Consider the following 18,988-nt stretch of genomic DNA (forward strand, 5'->3'; position numbering starts at 1 on the left):
TTAACTTACTGTCTGAAAAAGGGAGGGTAAATGGTTTAGTTACACCACAGATGCATCAATGAGAGCAGATATAATAAGCAAACAAATGGCAGTCAATGGAAGCTTCTATACAGCACTGTCTGAAGCCCATTTCTGACTGTCAAAGGAGCATTACAGCTTTGGGTGCTTTGGGTGCAGGTTGGAAAGCTTCTAATTCCCTTCTTTAAGCCTTATAAATTCAAGCCTATAATTACTATAGTCAGAAAAAAATAAGACAGACTGCTATACTGATTTTCCCATCCCAGTAGCGTGTATATGTTTTCAAAGGGACAGTAGAGCAGCAATGCACAATTCTCCAGGTCAGCCTTTGCAATACACCCAGTACTTCAGAAGGGTTTTCTCCCCTCTCTTGATGTGTATGCACTTCCCTTAGCGGCTGTGACTGGAGGCATGATGCAAACACCTTGTTTGTGGCTTAAGTGCCACTACCAACACGTTAGTGGCTACTGTATGTCGTATGGATGGGTGGTAACTTGTTGCTTTACAACTCCCCAGGCTACTTCCCTTTAATCTCTGCTCCAAAGACCCAGCCAGAGACAGAATCTGTCTCTTGCCCTCAAGATTTGGAAGCAAGACCATTGAAGAGCAGGGAAGGGATGTGACAGTAAGCAGATGGGGCAAAGTGGTGAGGTGGGGAATAAGGGAGGGAAGGTTTGAGGCTGGAGCCCAGGAAGCCAGCACAATGCTGCTCACTAGTTGCTTCTTTTTGCCAGGGCTAGCAAAGCTGACATTTGTCCTGGTGGCAGAACAACTTTTCTAGGCAATAACTGTTATGTTTGGATAGCCAGGAGAGGGCAGGGTGTTTTTGAGGAGATTATGAGATACTTCAAAAGTTTTCTCTTGCCTCTCGCTAGTTCCCCACTCTGCTTGAGCCAATATGATTTTCCTAAGAAACAAGGACTGACCTTGGGAACAACTGATAGAGCATTGTAATGTCCACAGGAGCCCACTGATGAGTCAGGAGGCTGTGGCTGATGCTGCCTCCTCCCCTTCTCCAGTGGTACATGACAATGGAGTGGGTGCATGCCTCCTCCCACCCATCCCAAACGATTTAGCTATTCTTTCTTAAGTCCAGCTCTCTGATACAGTGCAGATGTCTGATCTTGGCTCAGACTATTGTGAAGAAAGAACAGTTGGAGAAAGAGGTAGAAGGGACTCTGATGGCATCAGCCCTTCTCTTATGTTCAGTCTGTGTCTGCAGAGCATGAGAATGCTCCTAAGATTCACCTCAAGGGCAAGACAAAACACTCCTTTGCTGAACAGGTCCCTGGCAAGGCTGGACACCTGAAGGTCTGCCCATATTCATGATTCCTAGTGAGGAAGAGACAAGGGAGAAGATGAAGCATGAGGCAGGAGAGCTTTTGGTATAGCATCATTGCAAGTGCCAACACAAAGTATTGGCCCATGGCAGGACTTACTTAGGATTCATGTGTCCCAGAGCATAAAGAACCAAAGCTCTATAGGATACAACAGTTCCTTGGTCAACCAGGCATTTGCTATGCCTGAAAGTAAGTCTGGGTCCCTGTTGCGGAAGTATATGGGGTAGGTGGGGAATAGATTTGCAATCACACAGGACAGGGAGTACTGGGGACAGTTTGTAGTCTGAGCAGGGACACTGAGTGACTGTAGATGTGCATACCTTCTCCACCATGGTAGTGCAGCTTGATAAGAACACCAAACTGAATCCAACCCTGATGTTGTCCTAGATCTGGGTTACTGCCAGGTGTTTTATCTGCTTTACGCATTGGGACTCTAGACAAGACAAATCTCTAAATAGTGCAGTATAAGGAGCTGTGCACAGACAGAGGATTTACTGACAGTGCGAACTGATAAGTACAAATACGCCTTACTGTTACAAGCTTCAATAGGCAACTTAATTCCTTCACCTTCATCTAAATGTAACTACTCTCAGTTTCGTCTAATGACTTCTCTAAAGGCTGATCCAGAAGGACATGGCCCCTGTGGATATGTGAATGCTTTGCTACCTGTATCTGCCATGGCTGCAATATCACAGTAAGTCAAAAGGAAGTTATTTCACAGTAACAGGATCTCAAACTTTTATTTGCATTAATGAACTTTAATTTGTTTCCCACTTTTTATCTAAGGAGTTAATTAGATATCACTTGCTGAAGTAGGGAACGAAGAGAAGAGATCCAGTGCTTTCTGGGAGAAAGCTCAGGGACATGTGTTCAGTTGGAGCACTATCAAAAGTGCTAAACCTTTAGGTTTACAAAAATTTGTTTACAAAAACAAATGTAAAGATTAAATACCCAGCTACAAGCACAGTTCTATCTTCAAACACAACCACTCTCTATATTTTTTGAGTCATAGTTTGACCCTGTGTAGACAGTAACTGTTTCTAGACAGGAAAACTACCACAAACTATCCTCAAAAACAGCATTTTAGCTACCCAAAATATGAAGAAAAAAATTCCACTAGCAAAACCATCCATTCTCTATTTGATGAAAGGGCCTAAATTAATATTGTAAGGCACAATGTATGCTGCTGTTCTATAAATAAATTTGAAAACGTTAGTGGAACAGCAGGTATCAAGTTTTGGAGATTTCTCAGACCCTGGGAAAGGGGTATTAGAAGATTAGAAGAGTTGTGGCATACAGCGTGAACAATGGCATGGCTCAGTGATGAAGTTTAGTTCTACCTTAATAGAAAACTGAATTTTGTTCCCATTTTTTCATAAGCAATGTAGTCTAATCTTTCAGTTTTCCCCAGCTTGCATATACGACAAGTAGTTGGCTCCTTCCATTAGCAATATGAGGTCTGAGAAATCTAGGGACTATCAAGCAATACTAAATGTGCTCAGTTGGCAAAACAAACGAAGTCCATAATATCCTGGTCAGGCAGCTTTTTCTCTAAACTAAACATACTGTAGCTACTGTGATAAAATGTAGGAGAGTTGGTTTGGCAGAGTTTCTTTTCTAGAAAAATGCTGTGAAATTGAACCAAATATTCCTGTCTTGCCCTATGTTTGACATTGAAGAGTTCTACTGTCTGGAACCTACAGCCACAGCTCCTCCTTGGTAGATACACAGTGGGGGCTCCTGACACCTAAGTTCCCACTGCAGAAGACTGGCCTCCCTGGCTTGCTTTGTGACATCAAGTAGAAGGCAACCCCTGTCCTATGATATAAAGCAATAGCTCTGTGTTCAGGGTCAAGTTCATGTGTCTGTGTACATGTACATATACATGTACATACACACACAACACGGAATAGCAAGAAGCAAGACACATTCAGATAACTGCAATTCATTTGGAGGTGTTTTTCCTTCTCTGCAGATGCTCCAAATCTGTGTGAAGTCATTTGCAGGTCTGAATCCAAAAGCAGTTCCTCCTACTGTGAAGTCCTTCCCTGTCACTCTTTCCAGTAGGTCAAGGTACTTGAGGCTGTGCCAGGAAAAGTTTCACAGGGCAAGCCTGGCACAAGGAATCCTCTAGCAGCACCATGGGGCATCTTCCCTATGTAGGACTTTCAGAGGAGGTTGCCACTGTCACGGTTACGCACCTGCTCTCACCCTGACACCTGTGTTGAGGGTCTCGTTACTCTTCTCGACCCAGGCCCTGTCCATTTACTTTAAATGAAGTAACATGGCTCCAAATCTTGGTTGAATGCTGCAAAATTTCACAAGCAGAGGAAAGTACTATAACTGAGGTGATAGCAGTAGCTGGAAATGGGCTGTGAAGATCCAGGAGAGTCAGAATTTAAAAGAATACAATACTGAGGGAACAAAAAATCCAATGTAGCTACTTCTGATTTCTGTTGATCTGAAAGAGAAACTTTATTTCAATTACAGTGTACCTGATGGCTTAACTGATCTGATGGTCCTTTTGAAGACCTGGGTATAAAACTGGAAATAACCTATCTGTTGAGTAGGTTCTTGTGTTAACTCTTAAAACTGGTGGCATTAGAAAGGGGAAAATAGATTAAAATTACTGCATTCATTTAATTGAATGTTTGTTTCATACACCAAGCAATAAATAATCATCACAGAGATTTACAGAAAGGGCTTTTTTTGCCACATATTTTAAATTTGTTTATATTTGAAGGACCCACTCTCCACATAGACCTCTTGCAAAATTATTTTCAAACTACTAAAGTAGTGACTGCAGATGTTGGGAGCTGTTATAATTTTTATTCATAACCACCAGTTTTAACAATCTTCTGAAAAAAATCCAACTGTAATTCTCAATCTGCTTTTGAGGTAATTGTTTGATATACACCACCACTAACAAATGAAACTAATTTCTTTTAGAACCACAAAAGACACTGAAATTAGCAGTAGGGATGGTGGGTAGGCAGCAAAGAAGTAATTGATCACATAGGGGCTGTCTCTAAGTCATGTAACAACAGAACCATCTCAGGTGTATAACATTAATTTAATGTAGATGTAATATGATTTCAGTTGAGGTTGATTAGTCCCAAATGTAGTCTGAGGTTTTACAGCTATGGTAAAGATCTTTGTCTTGCTCTGTTGTTAATCCTACAAATACGTTTTTTCATAACTCCATGTGGTTAACCATTGAATTACTTTCGTATCAGATTTAAATTAAATATATATGTGAGATGTAACCTGAAATGTTGGGAGAAATACCTCATAAAAGAGCTAATAGCCATGTGCTTTTCTTACCAATGAAAGGATGATGTGTTCCAGTTTCCCCACTATCTTTTTTCCTCACCAAATGCATGTCTCCTCAGTGTATCTTTCTGTTCCCAGCTCAAGTAGGTGATGATTTTGGTAAAAATTACTGACAAAGAGGTGAACAGCTTTGGTGCAGACATCTCTGCATCAGGGCAGAGTATCAGCAAAAAAGGGGTTCTGGAGCCAGGAACCAGCCCGGACAGCACCAGGGCAAGGGCTGCTCATCAGAGAGCTGCGGAGGAGGCACGGGCAGAGCTCACCCCCACTCCCAATGAAGCAGCCCTGGGCAGCACCAGAGCCCAGAGGCACATGGGCCAGGGTGGGCAAACAGGGCGCGGCGCAGCAGTTGGTGACGGCTGGCACAGGTAGGGTGTGCTGGGAGCGCGCTCCTTGGAAGGGCTCAGCTCCAGGGCAGTCTGCATGGGTCAAGGGTGCTCAGGCAGAATGGTGAGCACTCGGCAGAGAACAAAGGCTGCAGCTCTGGCTGAGGGCTCTACACCATCCAGCCTGGTGCTGATCGATGCCTCAACTCGGAGCTGCTGAGGAGAGAGGTCACTGTACAGACCACAGGCTGTGGGAAGTGCCTTGGACCTCTTGCGTGGGGTGGGGTTAAGTGGGAAACGTTCATGCATAAGGTGTGCCCAGGCAGAGGACCTCCTGCAGCAGCTGGTGGCCGAGCTGAGGGAAACCAAAAAGGCTGCATAACATCAGGGAAATAGAAAAGGAAAGAGCGAGCTGGATCCAGGCCCAGCCTGTGGTCACACAGCTGTTAAATGCTTTGCCAGCACACAGAGAAAGCAGAGAGGCCAAGAAAGAAGAAGACTGGAAGATGCCAAAGATAAAAAACAGCAGGAAGAAGAGGCTTCCTGCACAATCCGAGGTGCCCCTGTGAAGCTGCTTCCCAATTCTGCAGACTGGAGAGGAAAAAAAACAGGCTGCATCAGGTAAGCTGCTGGAGCCAAACAAGGCAGCCCAGCTGGTTCACTCTATATTGACAAGCACAAACAAGAGGAAGCAACAGGTGACAGTGGTGGGAGACTCTCATCTGAGAGGTATGGAGGCAGCCATTTGCCAAGCAGACCCACTCTCTAGAGAGGTCGGTTGCTTTCCAGGGGCTCTCATAAGGGACATCATGGAGAAACTACCCAGACTTGTACATCCCACTGACTACTATCCACCCCCACTGTTTCATGTGGGTTCCAGTGATAAAGCAAGGAGCAATCTGAAGACCATGAAGAAGGGTTACAGAAGACTGGGAGCAGCAGTGAAGGACTTGGGAGCACAGATGGTCTTTTCATCCATCCTCCTGATCAAAGAGAATGGGCTTGAGAGGGCAAATTGCACTGGGAAAATCAATAAATGCTTCCAGGAGTGGTGCCACAGCCAGGGCTTTGGCTTTCTAGACTCCGGGACTCACTTGGGGACACCTGGTCTCCTAGGGGCTGATAAGGATCATCTTTCAGGAAAGAGGCGAGTATCTTTGGCCATAGGCTTGCCAATCTGGTAAGGAGGGCTTTCAACTAGAGTTGCTGGGGGAGGGGATCCTCAATCCATCCCACCACCACCCCTTTGAAGCCAATTTGAGTAAGAGATGCCCTGGGCCTGAAGAGGGATCACAGGCCAGCAGGAGAATACCTGACATGAAGGAAAACAGAATCCCAGCAGTGAGGCAGCTTCAATGGGGGCCCAACTTAAGTGCTTGTATGCAAATACACGTGGCATGGGAAATAAGCAGGAGGAGCTGCAAAAGTGTGCAAGCCTGCAGGGCTATAATGTTTTCAGCACCACTGAGACACGGTGGTGTGACTCCTATGACTGGAGTGTGGGAATGGATTGGAACAAGCTCTTTAGGAGGGACAGGCAGGGGAGAAGAGGAGGGGTTGTCACCCTTCACATCAGTGACCAGCTGGAGTCCATGGAGCTCCACCTGGGGTTGGAGGAGAAGCTGACAGCATATGGGTCCAGGTTACAGGGAAGACAGGAACTGGTGATACTACAGTGGGAGTTTGCTGTAGGCCACCTGACCAGGATGACCGAGTGGATGAGGCCCTTTGTAGCCAAGAGGTGCAGCTTCCTATTCACAGACCATGATCCTCATGGGGGATTTCAATCACCATGGCATCTGCTGGAGGGACAACACAGCAAGGCATCAGCAATCCAGGAAGTTCCTGGAATACACTGATGACAACTTCCTTTCCAAGTGGTAGAGAAGCCATCTAGAAAAGCTGCTATGCTGGACCTTGTTTTCACCAACAAGGATGGCCTGGTGGACAATAAGCAGCTTAAGGGCAGCCCCGGCTGCAGTGACCATGCAATGGAGGAATTCAGGATCTGCAGGGCAACAAGGAGGGCCTGCAGCAAACTCGCTACTTCAGAAGAGCAGATTTCAGCCTCTTCAGGGATCTGCTTGGTAGGATATCATGGGATAAAATCCTGTACAGGCAAGAAGCCCAAGAAAGCTGCTCACTGTTCAAAGATTACCTCCTCCAAGCCCAGGAACAATGCATCCCAAGAAAGAGAAAGGCAGGCAAGAATGCCAGCAGACCTGTGTGTATGAACCGAGACAGTTTTAGACTAAAAAAAGAAAGTCTTCAGAGGGTGTAAGCAAAGACAAGTAGTCTGGGGAAAATACAAATAAGTTATCTAAGAAGCCAGGGATCCGGTTAGGAAAGCTACAGCCCAGAGAGAGTTAAACCTGGCCAGGGACATCAAGGGTAATAATAAGGGATTCTACAGGTATATGTGTGATGAAAGGCGCTACAGGGAAAATGTGGGTGGGTCCTCTGCAGAAGGAAACAGGAGATCTTTTCATGTGGGATATAGGGAAGGCTGAGGTACTGAATGACTGGTTTTGCCTCAGTATTTACTGGAAAGGGCTCTGTCTACTTTCACTGTCCAAGTCACAGAAGGCAAAGGCAGAGACTGGGAAAAGAAAGATCCACCCATTGTAGAAGAGCAGGTTGAAGACTATCTAAAGAACCTGAAAGCGCACAAGTCCACGGCACCTGACAAGACTCTTTCGCAGCTCCTAAGGGGGCTGGCAGATGAAGTTGCAACACTGCTTTCTGTCATATTCAAAAAGCCATGGCAGCCTGGTGTAGTTCCCACTGACTGAAAAAGGGGAATCATAACCCCCATTTTCAAAAAGGGAAGAAGACCCAGGGAACTACAGGCCAGTCAGTCTCACATCTGTGCCCAGCAAGATCAGGGAGCAGGTTGTCGTGATCCACAACTGGTTTAATTCCTTTTTGGAGAGATTTTAATTTGTCAGGATCTGCCGAGAGTTCCGCACGCGGCGCTCGCCTCTCACAGAGGAGCAGTGAGCTTCTGCATTGACTTTTAGGGTAAGACACTTGTCTGGTACTCGCTAGTGTTCCCAATGAAAGCAGCTGACTCCCAATTAGAATTTATGAATATGCAGTTTATTAAAGCGATAAATAAATCAATTTGGGGCAGGAGGTTCAAAAAGGGTAATCAGGAAACAATAGTAGCAATAATAATAATAGTGAACAACGAAAAACAACAATAATACTATATCAAAGCAATTTCAATTAACAACAACAACAACACCCCAGCAATTTAAGGAATAACAAGACAATACCAATAAGGAGAAGGAAAGGAATGGGAAAAGAGGAGGTGGAGGACGTACCTAACAGATTGTAAAAGGAATCGCAGAGACTAAGGAAGAGGCTGGGTAAATGGGTAAGGAAGAATTAGGGGCAAGTAAATGTTTGTTTTTACCCAAATTCCGAGATGGTGAGTTGTTCTATAGGTTTTCACTGTCTTCCTGCCTCACCTGTAGACAGATTTAATCACGCTGTGAGTACAGGAAGAAACAGTGACCACACAGTCTTTGTGCTGGTCTGCGATCCAGGTAGACACTCGTCCTTCTCACAGGTAGGCAGGGTTCCCCAGAGCTCACAGGAACTGTTAGCCTTCTCCAATGCTCTTAAGGAACAGAGGTACCTCCCTCCTCCGGGCTGATTGACTGTATCTCCCTCAGTTTCTTTAGAGAGCCTTCAGATCTCTCTGTGCAGTGACCGGCAGTACCTCCCATGCACTCCAAAAAGCCAGTAGGAGCCTGGGTGCTGCAGTCCTTGTTATAAGTTGTTACAGTGTATCTTCTAATGCTGGATTGGACTCGCCCTCTTCCTGGGGCTACAATCCAATAATTGCAGAGTTAGCAGCGGTCTGTGGGCAGCGCTTCAGAACAATGTTGCCAGTGGATTCCCACCACAGGAATCGCTGCTTCCAACATGGAGTCTACTCTGCAGTTTATGGCAGGGAGGAGAGGGGACACAGAGTCCCCATGCAGTCCATGGGCAGCCATTTTGTGCTTTCTCACTGCCTTGTGAGCCATGTAGTTCTGGGAGAGGGAGCACTGTCTCCTACAGAGGTCCTCCTGAAAGCTCTGCTAAGGCACACGGAAAATGTGCAGGTGGTTGGTGGCAACCAACGCGGCTTCACCAAGTGCAAATCATGCCTGACAAATTTGGTGGCCTTCTATGATGGGGTCACAGCATTGGTGGAAAAGGGAACTGCAACTGCTGTCATCTGCCTGGACTTGTGCAAAGCGTTTGACACAAAGTACACGACATCCTGGTCTCAAAATTGGAAGGATATGGATTTGATGGATGGACCACTCGGTGGATAATGAATTCACTGAATGGTCACACTCAAAGAGTAGAGATCAATGGCTCAATGTCCATATGGACATCAGTGACATATGGCATTCCTCAGGGGTCAGCACTGGGACTGGTGCTGTTTAACATAATTGTTGATGACAGGACAGTGTAATTGAGTGCACCCTCAGCAAACTGGCTGATGACACCAAACTGTTTAGTGAGGTTGATGCACTGGAGGGAAGGGATGCCATCCAGAGGGATCTTGACAGGCTGGAGAGCTGGGCTCATGCCAACCTCATTAAGTTAGGCAAGGCCAAGTGCAAGGTACTGTACCTGGGTCGGGGCACAGAATGGATTGAGAACTGCCTTGAGGAGAAGGACCTAGGGGTGCTTGTCAATGAAAATGTCAACATGGGCCAGCAGGTAAAAGGAAGTGATTCTCCCCATCTACTATGCTCTCTGTTGGAGCGAGTTCAGAGGAGGACCACAAAGAGGATCAGAAGGCTGGAGCACCTTTCCTGTGAAGACATGTTGAGAGACTTGTGCTTGTTCAGCCTAGAGAATAGAAGGCTCTGGGGACACCTTATAGTGGCCTCGTAGCATCTGAACAGGGCCTACAGGAAAGCTGGGCCGGGACTTTCTACAAGACCTTGTAGTGAAGTAATAGTGAGGTAGTGGAAAAGAGGTAGTGGATCAAAACTGGAAGAGGGTAAATTTACCTTAGACATTAGAAAGACATTTTTTAGTGTGAGGGTGGCGAGACCCTGGAACAGGTTGCCCAGGGAACTTGTGGATGCCCCCTCCCTGAAAGTGTTCAAGGCCAGGTTGGATGGGGCTTTGAGCAGCCTAGTATAGTGGAACTAGCCCCTGCCCATGCAGGGGGGTTGTAACTGGATCCCTAAATGTCCCTTCCAACCCTAGACCTTCTGTGATTCTGATTCTGTGATTCTATGAAGTATTTCAAGTTATACACTGTCAACACTGAGAGAACTGGAAATAAATAATTCCTACCTTTAATTAAGGTATTTTATGCTGTCTTTGCTTCCTCTATTCCTTTTTCCTTCACTATGGTTCTTACCCTTGCCCTCCTCTACTTGAAGTACTGTTCTCTACAGGCAGACTAAAATAGACATTTTATGTATTTATAAACAGATGTATTTAAAACTAAGTCAGTTGTGACACATTGAAGAGCACATAGTGGTAGAAGTGTGATAATTTTGTTGTTCACTGACTTTCAAACCCAAACACTACCAAATGAAGGGTGATTGGAAGCAAGGTCTGTGTGGCACTCAGCAGAAGTTCACTGCTGACTTTGCTGTGGCCTGCACTTTCACATCCTATAAAACATGAGTACTGGCTATTCATAAAAAATTTGCAATGTCTTTGCTTATAATTATTGAATATTTTTGTAATTTCTTTACCCACTCTGTATCCATGTTTGCAACATAAGCAGTTCAACTCTTATTAGCCCTTGTTGTCTGCTAAGGCTGCTTTTGTGGGAAGGGCTATGCTACATTAAAAGGAACAAATCCACCCAAAACAATGCAGAATTAACTTCCAAAACAGGCAGGTCCTTCCTGCCTGCCTCAACCTCAAGCTGGTCATTTTGGCTGACTCTGCGTTGGAGGTGCTAAGCCACTGACTACTTCCAGAGATAAGTCAGTGGCTTAGAATCCCTTACTGGGCAGGATGCTTATGCTGAAAGCTGATGCTGAATTTAAGGTGATAGTCTTCTAAATTACCCTGAGAAGAATGGAAAATACCAGCCTAGTTAGACTGAGATTTGTTACAAACTGAGTACCTACCTCTGTCACTTGAACGATGTGGGACCCCATGCAAGTTATTCAGGTTTCTGTTGTTGTTTCTTCTGTAACCATAAAAAATTGCTGTTGCTTTTTACAGGTATTGTGATAGGAAACTCACGAGGTACAAGGGAATTTGTACTGCAGGCAAGCTTAGCAGCCTAATGATAGATTGTGCTTCATGCTAAATATTGCATGAAGGCATAACAAAAAGGCATCTTCTGCGCCCCAGAAGATTACTGTATTAATTGTAACTATTGTATCAGCTAAGGTTCTTGGGCTTAGTGCAGACTATCTGAATATAGACATACTGTGTGCAGATGTCTCTAGGAGATGCTGGTCTCCCACAGGTGCATTTTATGACAGATCTCCTGACAAATGAGGTCTGAATCAAAGCCCATTGAAGTAACTGGGAAAAACTCTTCAGCTTCAAAGGGTTTAGGATTAAGGATCATAGGAAACATTCATCTTGTTCTTTTAGATAAAAGCTTTCCAACTTGCAAACATGGTTTTATTAAAATTTTGTTGTTGGGGTTTTTTTTATAGCTTCTGTAACACAGAGCAAATATTGTATTATTTTCTGAATAACTTAAAAAGCCATTGAATGTCATATAAAAATACTTAAAGTGTGATATTTTCAAAAGGAAGTCCTTAGTCTGCATTCCTCTGAGGAAGTGCTAGACGTTCTTCAAGTTTTTCACAGAAATTCCACTAAAGCCAGAATAATTTTAAACTCAACCTTGAAGTGAATTGCACATAGTTTACATTCTTATTTGTTTAGATATCTGCTCTACACACACGTGTGTGTATACCTTTGTACTATCACAGAGCCTGAACAGATTGTTGAATAAATACATACTTGCAAAACTGGCTGATATTTCCCAGTGTTGTAGAAACTGTGTTAAACACACTGAATCTCCTCCTCACATAATACAATCAAAAGCACCCTTTGGCAAAGGGTGCACTTTCAGCACTTTTAAAAACAATGCTTTTAAAAATTTATTTTAAATAGATCAATGGCCCAGGGAAAGGTTCAAGAAAAAGGGAGTGACCAGTAAGTCCCACAGTTTCAGGGATGAAATACAGTGAGCTACTGGCCAATAATTTCTTTTGTTTTGGACAGGAGGCTAATACTGCATCTGGCATTATAAATCATCATAAATGAAGGAAACTGTAAATTATAAACTTGGTCTTTTGTTTTTATATATCATAATCTCTCTTGCCTGTGTAGTTTTTCTGAATTTCAGAAGTTACAAGTTCATCCAGCTCATTTAAGAAGCAACCTCAAGAATATTTTTCTTTTCCACTGTTTTGCTTATGCCATGGTCACATCCCCACAAGGAGATCCCAACCTCCTTCAAAAGAGCAAGTGAGAAGCGGGAGTGAACCTTGCTGATAAGTTTTGCCGTACCTGTCCTGGTTTTGCTGAAATCTGGGACAGATGCCATATCACCAGTTCTTTGGAGTGAATGTGACTGTCACAAAGTTTGGCATTTATGGTTGATCTAGATATAATTTGAAAATCTTCTGCTTTTGAAATCTAACTTTCCTTTAGTACAGAACATAGCAGAAACTAGGCTGATTCACTTTATTGCAATTCAAGTTCCAGCAAGCGGTGGGTTTCCTATTTGATGACTTAATCTTACTGCACCACAAAACCCATGTTTCACATTTACTCTTTGCTGTTCTTTTCTAGATAAGCCCAGAAATTGTAAGACTTATAGGCATATGTTTAACATAAGGCACAAAAATAATTCACAGGGCTATTTTGATTAATGCTGAATATACACCTCAAAAATGGGAGCTGTAATGAGAGAGTACAATGTCCTGAGAGTCATGTTTAAAAAACTAATTTTCTACATTACTTTGGTGTATTACTGAATATGTTTTGCTGAATACTGCTGCCGGTGCAGAAACTATGTCTCACTAAAGGTAATGGCAATGCTTCCCTGGCCTTCCCTGCTTATTGTGAAGTTAGAGGCAATGACAGCCTCTCTAATAACAGCCTGTTTGTTTCGTTTTTCTTGTTGTTTTTTTTTGTGTGTGTGTGTTGTTGTTGTTTTGTTTGTTGTTTGTTGGGTTTTTTTTCCTGGAATCACAAGAATATGTGACCAAGATGTATTCCAGCCATGAGTGTAGCTTTGACCTGTGATTTCTAGGTAGAGAGGGCAGGCATTTTGCCTGTTTAATGAAGTAGGTTTGTGTATGTTTTTAAACAGTTACTGCTGAGACATGGAGATGCAGCTGAGGTAACAAAAGAAAAGTTTCACTGAAACTGTTTTCTGTGGAAATACAAATATATTTTGCATATTGCTATATATCTGCAATAGGCAGATTTTTGCAAGTGCACTTGCAATAGGACAATATTAAGTAACTGTAGAAACAATGAAAAAGTTATTATGGGAGTAATAAATCACAGAAAGACTTGTAAGAAATACACTCTTTTTGCGGCTGTGAGATGGGACAGGAGAAACACATAATGAGATGTTTCATTGCTGTACTTTTGAAATTTAGTTTGCCATGTGTGCTTTCATATAATGAGAACTTATAAACTGGTGCTGTACTGTCTTCAATGAGAGGATAAAACCACTAATACAATTGTCCATCAGCATGCTTTGATTTACCAATAGGACCTCAATAATTTTTCTAATAGGCCATATTTTGTGCATTTTTCTTAGAAGTATGAGTCTATTACCAGTAATCCTGAAAGTAAGCATTGTTGTTAGAAGAAAGTAAAAATAAATACTTATATGCTGTCTATTAATTTCACAATCTTAAAAAAAAAAGCCACTTAAAATGTCTAGGGTTTAAAAAAAATGGACACTGAATGAGGCAGATGCTTTTGGAATATTCCAGAGTGTTGTGATAGTCAGACAGAGTCACCCATATGCTTAATTTCACATTTTCACAAAGGTTTTTATTGATCTGATTGAAGTGTTGTATGAGTAGAGCATTGCCAATAGCAGAGTATTAAGATGTGTTGCTTGTGATGGCACTGTAGCTGTGAGTTTATTTGGAATCCTTTGTTATGCAACAAAACATCTTGTGTTGACAGCCTTATTGAAAACTAGGTAATGGAGTTGATCATTTACTGCCTCGTTAATCTCCTGTAAAATGAAGCTCTGTAATTGGATAAAATGTTTATTTGAGCAGTAATTTTATTTACCAATAAACCAGTCTTCAAAACTTTCATCTTTGCACCTTTTCTTTCATGCTCGTGACCATGCTCCTGCTATTGGCAGTTGACATTTTGGTATATGTTTGCCTGTATTCCTACTCCCATAAATTTCATTTCCAGCTCTGCATGTATTTTGTAATCCATATATAATCCATTACACTTGATGTTTCTTCTGCAGTTTTCTTTGTATATCCAGTAGATTTACTTATAAGGCTTGTTTGTTTGTTTATTTGTTTGTGGGGGTTTTTGTTACCATTTACTTCTGATTTCGTAAAGAATTTGTGTTTCTGTATCTTGATGTTTTTTTTCTCTAGTGCTAAAGGACAACTTTGTTGAGCAATTTCACTACAGATGGCAAGTATAAACAGAAGATGATGAAAACATAATGCAAAGGAATATACTGAGAAAAAATAGCTATGTCTATACAGCTCATGTTTGTGAATTTTATTATTTTAAAATTGTAGCACACTTACTGCGTGGTTAGTTTCACTTGTACATCTTGATTTAGATCTGCCATGTTACCAAAATACTGTGAAATAAATGGAATATGCCTCTCCTTCTTATGTATTCACAGCCATTTCAGTTTTAGAAATTGTCATTCTTAACTCTCTGTTACTAAATTACATTTACATCAAAGATCAGTAAATGATGATCACTTTTTTCAGCATAATAATGAAATACAACATAATGACCATAGTGACACTCAACTCTTGCGCAGAAACATTCCACTTCATGATTATTAAAGACAGAAACAGGGAAGGTGCGGTGCTTTTTAACTTCCAGAGATTGAGGCTTTAATAAGTACCTATGCTTATATATTACACCAAACCAGTCTTTCCAAGATGCAGATATTGACTCATCACTGTTTACTGCAAGAATTTTCCTTTTTTTTTCTTTTTTTTTTTTTTTCTGAGTCTTGCATTTAAATTAAATAATTCTCTAGGGAAGGACAAATGTAGGAACTTAATAAACCTTTGTTTCTTTAAGGCTTCATTAAGTCAATGTTTTCTTTCCTTCCTCCCCCCTCCCTTCCTCCCTTCTTTGCAAAAGCAAGTAAATACTTATTTAGGAGAAAAATAAAGGCAGTCCTCTACCACACTTTTTTCTCTGTTGTATGGGGTTGGGGGCAGCTATGTTGCCTTTTTTGGTTTTTGTTCTAGGGCTGTAAAATACTCCACAAAATACTTTCGTAGACCTTTGCCTTTTCAAGTAAATATAAACCAGTTAAGGAAAACAAATGGTTTAAGAATGTGCAGTTTGGACTCTGTACATTAGTATTTCATGCTCTCAGTTGTTGACCACAAAATCTCTAGTCGTGTGTAGCTCATTGTTTCTGTTAAAGAATGCCCTCATCAATAATTCTAATACTTCCCTGAAATTAAAAACAAAACAAAACCAAAATAGCTGGATGAAAAATATAAACTCTCTGCTAAAATCTTGTTGAAGTCTGAGCTTGCTATGTTTAAACGCAGTTATTTGGCGTTCTCCTCTGTGTTTGTTCAGTAGATGTGCAGAAAGTAGCATTCCCTTCCACATGGCTAAACTTAGCAAACCTTTTTCTTAAGAAAACACTGAAGCTCCATGTAAAAAATTCTCTAATACTATATATGCATTTACAGCTTTAAATCTGTATATTGTATATCTGTTTCTTTATAATAATTGTGAAGCGGTGAGTGATATCTAAAAATTTAGGTTGTGTTGATTTCTAACATTTCACCACAACATTTCATTTTCAGCACATATTTGTGGTTTTGACAAATTTAAAAAAAAAATTGTCAAATGTGACCTTTCAGACTTACACTTTCATTTTTATTCTGTGCTATAAAAAAATGTATCAGGTGCTAGAAAAAATGGATGAGTAGAGGAAAGTTCTTAAACCAATCATAATGGTGGTCTCCATAGTTTAACATAGGCCACTGTGGTAAATAGTTATTACCTCTAAATTGTTGAGCATTTAGCAGAAAAACCAACACATGAATCCTCCTACTGGAGTTCAAACTCTCTGAACTTTGTTTTGAAATTATTTTAAATTGTATTTGCATGCCTGTCTAAAAAGCTATGTTTTCTTAATTTGTACTTTTCTGTTTTAGTTAGCAATATTCTGCATGGCTGCCTCAGCTGGATAGATTGAATATTGCCTTTGGTTGCTGTCACTCTGCTAAAGACTTGCAAGTATCAATATGTTTATAGAGAACTGGCAGCTTTCGTATTAGTTTAAAGCTAGTTTGTTTCTCTTTCTCATTTCAAAAGATTGGATTTTACCAGGAGACTGTTATGGTTACAAGCTGCACCTTCCAACATGTACTTCATATTTTACCTGATTTTTTTTTATTTTTTTTTTTCCCCCAAGAAGTGTGGTTTAATGACCATTTGGATGTAAATTTAATATTTATGTTTTGTATGTTTGGTGGTGGTCTTTTCAATATTAAAATGCCATGGTTTGATGTAGAAAGTGTAATGCAAAGTTTCTGTTTGCTTTCCTTCCTGCATTACTGGCTTTTCTTGTTCTTAACTGTAATTAGTGAAAGTTCATCTGTTGTATAACACTGCAAGTCATTGCTCAGATTTACAATCTTATTTTAAATTTTTTACTAACATGACACTGAAACTAATGCATAAGTTTAAAATCTCAAAGGGCTTATGAAATTTATATGCCCCTATAAAGTATAAGCTTGGTTTTACGTAAATCTGGTGCAATAGTGTCACACAAACAATTTCAATACTCACCAAATGTATTCTCAATATAATGAATTCTGAAATATGTTTTCTGTGTAAAAGGAAACATTGAGAATCCTGCTTTGATGTGCTATTTTCTTCCAGTGCATACTTTTGAGTGTCATGTAAAGATAATGATTTATAATTAAGTTCATTTAATGTGATTAATTTCTTAGTAGTCTCAGAGCACTTTATATTTGGAGAATTATACCTTAAATTAATTTACAGACTAAACAGTAAAGTAGTGACAATCATCTGCTATTCATAAAAGTAAAAAGCTCTCATCTAAGAAATAATTTGCAACTGCCTGAGTAAGAATCTCCAAGACACTTTGTAAATATACATTACTTAAATACCTAAAATAACAAAAATCTTTAATATTGAGTCTTGCACCATTTCCACTGCAGCAGATAATGTCATATTCATGGGGGCATAGATGGTCATACTCCCTGCTTTACACACAAAGCTTATATACAAATGACCAAAGTGAGTTGTGGTTCATTGTAGGAGATCTAGAGAAATTAAGTCACCCCCAGGTCCTTTCTGAGACAAGCAATGACACTTTGCACACCACTTCTGCTTTATTTACAAGGAAATTAAATCGGAGAAACAAAGCATGCCAAGAATCAAGGCAGGACTGTACTGAAAAGAACATGCTTAACAGCATATGAGAGGGTAGAGAACAAAAGATTTAGCTATACTGTGAAATGGGAATATGGAAAAATGGCAGGTTTTCCAATGGCAAATTAAGTTCTTACTGTGTTCCACTCCTATTAACCCTTCAGAGCCAGCAGAGCTGGGAGGGCATGATCCAGCTCTGCTCGCTCTCTTCCCCATCAACAAGACTATTATTTGGCAATTTCCATTTGGGTCTGTATGTGTGTTCCCTCTGATGACATCAGAGTTGCACAGCAACTAATGACATAATCTGTAAACTGTGGGTCTGTTTACATGTTATTAACAATCTATTTTGACTTACAGAATTGTTATTACTGTTGATTATGTACTTCAGTTCCTTGAATATGTGTCCATTAACATAGCTACCAAATCGTCCTGTGAATTGGGCTGACCTCGGAAATCTTTATTGACTTCTCTATGACAAGGGTACTTACATTTAATTTCTAGTAGGTTGCAGGAGCTATGTCATCGCCAGATCTCACATATAATATATAAAATAAAAAAATCTGAAACCCCAAACCTGGAGGCAGGAAACTCAGTGCTTTGTCCTTCAAAAACACCTGGAAAACAAGATTCAGCAGAACTTTGAAGTCTCAAAAACAAGGTAAAATTTCCTTTGACTCAACTTGCCGATCTATAAGCTGTCCAAGACCACAGTGACAGATCTGGGGTCTGGAAGTGATGTCGAAGTAGAAGCAGTCTCATAGGGATGCTCACTATGTACAGATTTGGGGACCAGGTCTGAAGCAAGGCAAGAAAGTCACTTGAAGAGACATAAGGGATAACATTTTGACAGCAGTTTATACTGCTATAATTCAATACTGAGTGGAAGATTTTGACCAGAAAACAATGCTATTGGCAGCAGATAAACAGTAGCAGCAAAATAAAGAAATGGGAACAGGCACTCACTTGAATTCTTATTACAAAAGATGTACATTACATATTCTGAATGGAAGAGAGCATAATAATTTGTACTTTGTCAGCATTTAGGTCTCACTAATTTGCATGTAACGGAAATGTGACTTCAGTTCTGCTTCTATTAAAAAAGGTCAACAATAACCACCTACAAAAAGACTGGTTTTGGTAATGACGTCAATGATACTAGAGCAAATCTTTCCATAGGCTTACATTATGAGGAACACTATATAAGCTGTGTCTCACATTAAGAAGCAAAATATTGGTGTTGGAGTAAAACTGCTGCATGGCAGCTCTCACATCAGCATGACATGGACTAGGCCTGTACAGCGAGATTGTAATTCAACACCATGCTATTTGCAACCTTGTTACTGAGGTTGC

The sequence above is a fragment of the Apus apus genome, chromosome Z (assembly GCF_020740795.1).
Source record: "Apus apus isolate bApuApu2 chromosome Z, bApuApu2.pri.cur, whole genome shotgun sequence".
In the NCBI taxonomy this organism is placed as follows: domain Eukaryota; kingdom Metazoa; phylum Chordata; class Aves; order Apodiformes; family Apodidae; genus Apus; species Apus apus.